This window comes from Sardina pilchardus, chromosome 3 (assembly GCF_963854185.1).
Source record: "Sardina pilchardus chromosome 3, fSarPil1.1, whole genome shotgun sequence".
NCBI lineage: Eukaryota > Metazoa > Chordata > Actinopteri > Clupeiformes > Clupeidae > Sardina > Sardina pilchardus.
In genome coordinates this window covers 2,764,175-2,774,043 of record NC_084996.1, presented here as the reverse complement: position 1 = coordinate 2,774,043, position 9,869 = coordinate 2,764,175, and the positions used below count along the sequence as shown (strand labels likewise).

Genomic DNA, 9,869 nt, shown 5'->3' with positions numbered 1-9,869 from the left:
GAACATGAATACAGACAGAGATTACTGAAGAAAAAAGATAAGTGCTTGATTAACCGGTCTTGAAGACTGTATTATGTCATACAGACTGTACTAAATTTTCTGAACTTCATTAAGATCAAATGTCATTTTATTGATTTACTGACAAAGGTGCATAACAGGTGTGTAAAGGGGCAGGTAGAGGGAGTTGCATAACCAGCTCTGCTACATACAGTATAAATGCCTACTTTCTTGGTCACCAAGTGCATTGTAGTCTCTACATTACAATAGACATAATCCTACTGTCTTGAGTGCAGCTGTACTACAAAACCATAGCATTTAGGACACTAAGACATAACATTTTACCATACCATCTGGGAGGATTGTGTAGAAGACAAAAGCCAGAGCTTGTGTGTGAGTGTCTGCCTGCCTGACTCAATCAACATCATCAACAGTCAATCTTCAACAGGTGAGTCATAAACACCTTAGTGCATAGTGATAAGATGTGCATGACTAATGTTGTCTATTATCCTTTTGGTCTCATAAAATACATATCATAATCTAGTGGTCTTTTTGACCTACAACTATACGATTGAGGCATTACAGTATCCTGACTGCATAGGTATCTGCTTGCTCAGAAGTTGAGATACTGTAATCTCTCTCTCTCTCACACACACACACACACACACACACACATAATAGTGCTAAGTGTGTGCAACCGTGTATCAAAGCAAATCTCCATTCTTCCTATTGAATAATGTTTGAATGTTTCCAATGTTCTAAAGTTCTATGTATATGCATTGAATGGGCAATATAAATGTAATCTCTTTTTTAAGGGATTCACTTTCATTTTGCTGTAAATCACAATAATGTGAATGAAGAAAACTTGTATTTGTCAAACTTGTACTTATGATAGCAGTGATGTTATTTCAAAGCTACACCTATATTTCAAAGAATAAAATAGAATAGAATATATATTTTTTTGATCCCGTGAGGGAAATTCAGTTGTCTGCATTTAACCCAATTTAACCGAATTAGTGAACACACAGCACACAGTGAACACACAGTGAGGTGAATCACACAACCCAGAGCAGTGACCTGCCTGCCCAACCAGCGGCGCTCGGGGAGCAGTGAGGGGTTAGGTGCCTTGCTCAAGGGCACTTCAGCCGTGGTGGACTAGTCGGGGATCGAACCGGCAACCCTCCGGTTACAAGCCCGAAGCCCTAACCAGTACACCACGGCTGCCCCCAAGGACCTGTTTAGCTCTATTACGTCTCTGTAATTCTGCTTTAATGTACAGTGCACAGTAGAAAAATATCATGCCGTATTGGTTTGATTATGACAGACACACTGGGCTAGCTTGCTAGTAGCCTGAAAAGTTGTGGGTTCAATACGGGCCGATGGCCCTTGTAATATAATTAACAATAAGTCACTTTGGATTTTGGATGAAAAATTCTCCTAAAAGAGTAAATATAAATGTAAGATGTACATATGAACAGAAATACAGAGATAATCGATGTATATAACTTGATGAAAGAAAACGAGAGTACAGCACTCCTAGTCATATGTGTAACTTTTTTCTCCTTATTCTTGCCTGTGAACAGACATTTCGAAACGTCTGTTCACAGGCAAGAATAAAGAGAAAAAAAAGTTACACATATGACTAGGAGTGCTGTACTCTCGTTTTCTTTGATTTATTCCGTATGGGCACAAGCACCCAGTCAGCTTAATATTTCGCGAGTTGAGCGCGTTCTATGAACTTTATTATAACTTGATGAACAAGGTTAACCCTAGAGACAATATTGGGGTTTTTGAGTTCCACTGAGATCAGACATGTATATAGAACACTGAAGTGTTCCACAGCACATAGTGTGAGAGGATCCTGTGGAAGAGAAAAGAGTGTGCATGTATATTTGAAGAGTTTGATTCCAAAACGCTATATATCCATTTTTAAAAACATTAAAAAGTCATGTTATTTAATTGTGTATTTCAGGTAATATCAATAAAAAATGCAGTTGTTTTGTTTTGATTGAGTAAAGATAAATCAACTAAACATAAACCAATACAGTTCCACTGTAATTACCTGCAAAACAAAATGTAAAAAAAATGTTTATGAAAATGTATTAAAATGGTGGATATACAGTAGTGTTTTGGAACCAAACTCTTCATTTGCATGTACGTATGTCAGTGCCAACAATATGCACTATTGTACACACTACTGTACACACTAAATTGACTATTTTCTATGGTTACAGTATATTTATGTAGGAAACCACTTTCTGGTCTTAATATAATAAATGAAATTATTGTCACGAAAGGGGTCATTACATCCTGATACCAAGGGCATCAATAGATATCTCCTTGCTTCAGTGACATGCACAACTCACACAATTTGCCTAATAGCACTAAGTGTAGATATTTCATTTCCATGTGTCTGATTCTACTTAATTTCTCTGATTTGTTGTACAACTTGTACTTTTTCATAACAATTTAATTAATTTGTATTTGCGTTCCTCACCAGCTTTTTGAGTTTTTCAGGGAGACAAAAAGGACAACGATGCATCAGACTCCCCGAACACCCTTCTGCGGTTGCGTGGCAGAAGGATTGTCACAAGTAGATCCATTTGAGACTAAGACAGCAAAAAGCAAAAAAAAAAAACCAGCAAAAAATCCCGTAAAACTCCCAAACATTATCTTGTCCAATGTACATACCCTTGAAAACAAGATGGAGGACCTGAAAACACAGCTACTCGGAGACAACGACTACACGAGATGTGATCTCATGTGCTTCACAGAGACCTGGCAGACTGATGATTCCCAGGCTGACCTTTACACTCTAGATGGCTTCAATTTGATCTGCGAGAAACGTCATGCAGGAATGGATTGCAGTAACTTGAAGAGAGGAGGTGGTTTGATCGTCTATTGTAGAAAAGGGAGGGAAATTAAGAAAATAGATGAATTATGCGAGCAATTCACGAAGCGAAAGAGAAAAGATAAATCATGCACTGAAGATGTAGGGTATGAAATAATGCCCTTCACCTATACGACAGCAGAGCACCATAAAGTCGTCTTCATCCTGGTGTACATCACAGGTAATATAGATGCAGCAAAAACTGCAATCACTAAATGCTATGAGGAATTGCCGCAATGGTCTAAAGAAGGGCCTGTATTCTTACTAGGTGATTTCAACCAGTGTGATTTTGAAGGTATGCACGTAGGTGAGAAATATGTGACCTGCCCCACCAGGGGACCCAATATCCTGGACCAGTGCTATGGCAACGTCCAAGGGGCCTACACGTCCCAATGCAGACGCCCGCTGCGTTCCAAAGAAGGCGTGCCGTCCGACCACAAGGTCATTCTGTTGACCCCGGAACAAAGCATATGCTCACATTTACAGGCCTAATGTGATATTCATTCGCTGACCTCACTCATGGTTTGGCAAAGTGAAACATGAGAAAAAATACTTTTACTCTGTTTAGAATAATAATAATAATAGAAAGAAAAATAGAAAGGTATGTCTTGCATTAATAACAATTTAGTTATTCAATTAACCAACATTAACAAAATCAACATTTTGCTAATTCAATATGCGCATGATCTTACGTATCGGGAAACATGTGTGAATGTGCATCAAAGCATATACTGTATGAGGAAATTCTCTCTAAATTAATTCCATTAAATCACACCACTTCCTTGAAACTACAACAACAGATGACAAACTCACTTTAAGTCAACCATCTGTGTTCCTCTAGATACTAGAAACCTCTACAAATTGTTCAACTCATTTACGCTTCATTGTGCCCTGTGATGTCTCAATAGGCCAAATATTGGTGGTATTTACTCCTAATCATTTATAGGCCAAATATTGGTGTTATTTATCAATTATTTACTCCTAATCATCATGAAACTGTTTGTCACTTTCTCTCTGTATGTTGCATGTCTACATGGTAGTTAGACGTACAGTTTTTTCCAATCGTATACACACTAAAATTAAGGTTATCAGACAGTTAACAATACTTAACACTTAAGAAGCAAAACACCTGCGCAGAGCAGTACAACGTTAAGCACAAATTCAGCTTCACACTTTTTGCAAAACATTACACACAGTGAATGTCAAAACGTAAAACACATTTTAACACCTTAGACACAGATAAAGATTGTTAGGTACTTCCTTCTCATACAAAGCCCTTGCTTGCCAATGACCACACTAATGAACAAATTGAATAAGCACATCCACCAGGTGTGTAAGCACGCATGTGCAAAATTGAAAACGCAGCACTCAGGTGTGTTATGCTTGATCCTCAAGGGGCGTTCCCACTGATCTATAACTAACACTGGATAGACTATCCCATTGTTTTCGCCCCATCATTCTTTATGTCGATCAGTGAGGATCGAGGCCAGAGGAGCGAGGGAGGACGTATAAAAGCCCAAATGACAGGAACCCATAGCCTGTGATGTGGATGAACTCTTATGGCTTGATCCAGCTAGACGGAGAGATGATTAGAGTATTACGTATTGTTGTTACTTATTTGTATTGTTGCTTTAGTTTTTCTTCAGTGACTGTAAGTGTACAGTACTTTTTATTTGTGTCCAAATTTTTATTTTTCTACACTTTACAGTAGCAAGAACTATAATTTTGCCATTTTCTGTTGATTGACTTGTCACTGTAACTGATATGGTTCAGTGAAAGAAAGTACAGTGAGTGTTCATCAAAATATTTTTGTCATCTAAATTATCCTAATGCTCTCAAACAATGTCTGAATAAGATCCATATATTGGAAGAGGGTTTTTACAGATGTGTTTTGAATTTATTGTGTTGGTGTGTATAAGATAGCGACAGTGTGGAATCATTCAAAGAATGTGTTAGTGATATGAGAACAGTATAAGGTTTTATCAATGTGTTTATTGTTTTGACAGAAATATTTCATTTTGCTAACAATCTGTTATGTTCTGCTGATTGGGTGTTGTGTTTGGTTAATTGTGTGATGTGTTTAGACAAAAAGAGCCCCGTTTTCAAAATTGTGTGTAAACGATTGGAAAAAACTGTAAAGGTGATTCAGAAACAATAATATAGTACAATATTGTAGCCACTGGCACATATTCAAGGGCTTATCAAAATTGTTCACTATACATATACAATAATTTAAACACTAGATACTGTGTGTATTTTCACCAGTGTACAGGACTAGTTTTGTGTGTTGTGTTTTCTTGATATACATGTATGTACCCTAACAGCAAATGAAACCCAAACTATTTAATCGGGAAAGTAGAATTGTCGAAAGTCTCCTTTATGAGCACAGGAATGTGTCAGTGTGAAACAACCAAATCACATAACCCATTTGTGTGCCATACAGTGACAGAAACTAATCAATAAAGTGATTAATTTAACAACAATTTGAGTTGTTCTTCTACTGCTTGTGTGTGTGTGTGTGTGTGTATGTGTGTGTGTGTGTGTGTGTGTGTGTGTGTGTGTGTGTGTGTGTGTGTTCAATTCGAATTCCATTTCTCGGCTTCCACCGTTGTGCCCTGAAGCATTAACATTAAAGCACAACAGAGAAAAACATAAGTATACAGTAAACCACTGAATTAATAAAAAAAAAGATAAAAAGGTAAAACACAAATAGTTCTAAAAGAACTGTAATCATGAACAGCAGAAGAAGTGCCTCTGTATAGCCACTAGGAGGTGCAGCAGGGCTGTAGGTAGTGGAGAGGCATAATGGCAGGAAAGCTCTTATTCAACCCATAGACTATATATACAGTCTATGATTCAACCATGAGGGACCAGACAGCAGCAGTGGCTGAGATGAATGAAACGTTTATTAGACACAGACACAGTATGTTTGTACAATGATATGAAACATTATATGATGAACACTGATAGGATATATATCACACAGTAGCACAACTCTCAGTTACTGCACCTAACCACACATTCATGTTTAGGTAGTGTCTTCCTGTTTGCTTGTTTCTCTATGCAAAGGGCAGGTTAAAACATTGAGCTCTGGTCAGACAGGATTTATTCTTTCTCTAGAGAGAGTCAAGTTTGGCAGGCCATCACAATTCATTAAAAAGTCAGTCAATGTCTCTGGACTCTGAAGCCAATTAGAGATTAAGAGATCAATGTAGATATTGTTTCATCTTTAGAACAACATTCAGAATGTTCATATACCTGCATACAGTTAGTGTATGAGTATGTGTGTGTGTGTGTGTGTGTGTGTGTGTGTGTGTGTGTGTGTGTGTGTGTGTGTGTCATACACTCTGACACATATGATTGTCTCTGTTCTCATTTATCCCAAAGGTGTTCTATTGGGTTGAGGTTAGCACTCTGTGTAGGCCAGTCAAGTTAATCTACCAAACTCTCTCATCCATGTATTTTTGGACCTTGCTTTGTGCACTGGTGGATGCAGAGGGATGGCCTCTTCCTGTTCCAACATGACTGTGCACCAGTGCACACAAAAAAAAAAGATCCATGAAGACATGGATGACAGAGTTTGGAGTGGATGAACTTGACTGGCCTGCACAGAGTCCTGACCTCAACCCAATAGAACACCTTTGGGATTAATTAGAGCAGAGACTGAGAGCCAGTCTCCTCGTCCAACATCAGTGTGTGACCTCACAAATTTGCTTCTGGAAGAATGGTCAAAAATTCCCATGGACAAACTCCTAAACCTTGTGGAAAGTCTTCCCAGAAGAGTTGAAGCTGTTATACTGTAGCTGCAAAGAGTGGGCCGACGTCATATTAAGCCTTATGGATTAAGAATGGAATGTCACTGGGTGTCATGCGTCATAAGTGTCAATGTCATATGCGAGTCAAGGCAGGTGACCCAATACTTTTGGCAATATACCTGTAGTCAGTGTATATTTTTATGTAGTAGATCATTTTCTGATCTTAAAATAATAAATAAAAGTATTGTCACAAAAGGGGTCTTTTGCATCTACAACTAGAATAGCACTCAGAGAGCACAAACCTCCGCCAAGCGAAAACATAACCGTCTCCTGGGTCCAGACGGTGAAACGGATCACTCCCAAAATTAAATAGTTTCTTCCTGGGGTCATTTCAGACCTCTCCTGAAAATTTCACTGAAGACCATCCATACATTGCAAACAAAAAGAGAGACAGACAAACAAACAAACAGAAAAACAAGCCCAGATGAAAAACATAACCTCTTTGGTGGAGGTAACTGGTTGATAAAGGCCTTCAATCCTGATTTCAAGGGCATTTATAGATATAGCTTCAGTTACATGCACAGCTCACACATTTTGCCAAGTAGTACCAGATGTAGATATTTAAGTGTAATGTGTCTGATTCGGCTTTATTTCTCTGCTGTGTAACTTTTTCTTTTTTTTATAACAATGTGGAATCCTCCATGTGACTGATAATCAAATTAATTTGCAATTACTTTCCTTACCAGCTTTGTGTGTCAAGGATGGCTCAGATGAATCCAGAGACAAGGGCAGGTTGCGGGCCACAACCATGGAACCAAAAACCTGCATATCACTTCAAAGCTGGGACAGCAAACAGCTATCCCATAAACCTCCCAAACATTATCTTGTCCAATGTACGTTCCCTCGAAAATAAGATGGAGGATCTGAGAAATCTGCTGGGCACACAAGAAGACCACAGGAAATGTGATCTCATGTGCTTCACAGAGACCTGGCAGACAGTTGATTCCTAGGCGGACCGATACACTCTAGATGGCTTCAACATGATCTGTCAGAATCGACATGTAGGAGAGTCATGCACTGCTATGGAGGGAGGAGGAGGTCTGATCGCCTATTGTAGAAAAGGGAATAAAATTAAGAAAATAGATAAATTATGCGAGCAAACACTAGGGTATGAAATAATGCCCTTCAGATATAAGGCAGCAGGGCACCAAGTCACCAATTTTCCTCCAATCATCTTTATCCTGGTGTACATCACCCAAGGCAATATAACAGAAGCAAAAGAAAAAGTCTCCACATGCTATCAGCGATTGCTGGTAAAGTATAGAGGAGGGCCTGTATTCTTACTGGGTGATTTCAACAAGTGTGATTTTTCAGATAAGCAAGTAGGTGAGAAATATGTGACCTGCCCCACTAGGGGACCCAATATCCTGGACCAGTGCTATGGCAACGACCAAGGAGCCTACACGTCCCAATGCAGACGCCCGCTGCGATCCACAGGTGGCATGTCGTCTGACCACAAGGTCATCCTGTTGACCCCAGAACATAGCACCTGCTCACATTCACAAGTCTAAAGTGATATTCATTCACTGGACCTCACTCATGGCTTGGCAAAGTGAAACATGAGAAAAAAATACTTTTACTCTGTTTAGAATAATAATAATAGAAAGAAAAATAGAAAGATATGTCTTGCATTGATAACATTTTAGTTATTCAATTAACCAACATTAACAAAATCAACATTTTGCTAATTCAATATGCACATGATCTTACGCACCGGGAAACATGTGTGAATGTGCATCAAAGCAAAATTCTCTCTAAATTAATTCCTAAGTCACACCACTTCCTTGAAACTACAACAACAGATGACAAACTCACTTTAAGTCAACCGTCTGTGTTCCTCTAGATTCCAGAAATCTCTACAAATTGTTCAACTCATTTACGCTTCATTGTGCCCTGTGATGTCTCAGTAGGCCAAATATTGGTGGTATTTACTCCTAATCATAGGCCAAATATTGGTGTTATTTATCAATCATTAACTCCTAATCATCATGAAACTGTTTGTCACTTTCTCTCTGTATGTTGCATGTCTACATGGTAGTTAGTGCATATACACTTAAAGGTGATTCAGAAACAATAATATATATATAGTATAATATTGTAGCCACTGCCACATATTTAAGGGCTTATCAAAATTGTTCACTATACTAATATATACAATAATTTAAACACTAGATACTGTGTGTATTTTCACCAGTGTACAGGTCTAGTTTTGTGTTTTGTGTTTTCTTGATATACATGTATGTACCCTAACAGCAAATGAAACCCAAACTATTTAATCGGGAGAGTGGAAATGTCGAAAGTCTCCTTTATGAGCACAGGAATGTGTCAGTGTGAAACAACCAAATCATATAACCCATTTGTGTGACAGAAACTAATCAATAAAGTGATTAATTTAGCAACAATTTGAGTTGTTCTTCTACAGTTTGTGTGTGTGTGTGTGTGTGTGTGTGTGTGTGTGTGTGTGTGTGTGTGTGTGTGTGTGTGTGTGTGTGTGTTCAATTCGAATTCCATTTCTTGGCTTCCACCGTTGTGCCCTGGAGCATTAACATTAAAGCACAACAGAGAAAAACATAAGTATACAGTAAACCATTGAATTAATAAAAAAATAATGAGTAATCATGAACAGCAAAGTGTCTCTGTGTAGCCACTAGGAGGTGCTGCAGGGCTGTAGGTGGTGGAGAGGCATAATGGCAGGAAAGCTCTTATTCAGCCCATGGACTATATACTGTACAGTCTACGATTCAACCATGAGGGACCAGACAGCAGCAGTGGCTGAGATGAATGAAACGTTTATTAGACACAGACACAGTCTACGTTTGTACAATGATATGAAACATTATATGATGAACACTGATAGGATATACTGTATATCACACAGTAGCACAACTCTCAGTTACTGCACCTAACCACACATTCATGTTTAGGTAGTGTCTTCCTGTTTGCTTGTTTCTCTATGCAAAGGGCAGGTTAAAACATTGAGCTCTGGAGGTCAGACAGGATTTATTCTTTCTCTAGAGAGAGTCAAGTTTGGCAGGCCATCACAATTCATGCAGGTCATCACAATTCATTAAAGAGTCAGTCAATGTCTCTGGACTCTGAAGCTAATTAGAGATTAAGAGATCAATGTAGATATTGTTTCATCTTTAGAACAACATTCAGAATTTTCA

At 38.4% G+C, this 9,869-nt stretch overlaps 1 long non-coding RNA gene across 1 annotated transcript; it reads left to right on the top strand.

The window, feature by feature from the left end:
* The first annotated feature begins 256 nt into the window (after positions 1 to 256).
* Positions 257 to 2,656, top strand: LOC134076333 (uncharacterized). Its single transcript, XR_009938605.1, has 2 exons — positions 257 to 445; positions 2,498 to 2,656. It is a non-coding gene; the product is annotated as an uncharacterized LOC134076333 (long non-coding RNA).
* Positions 2,657 to 9,869: the final 7,213 nt, after the last annotated feature.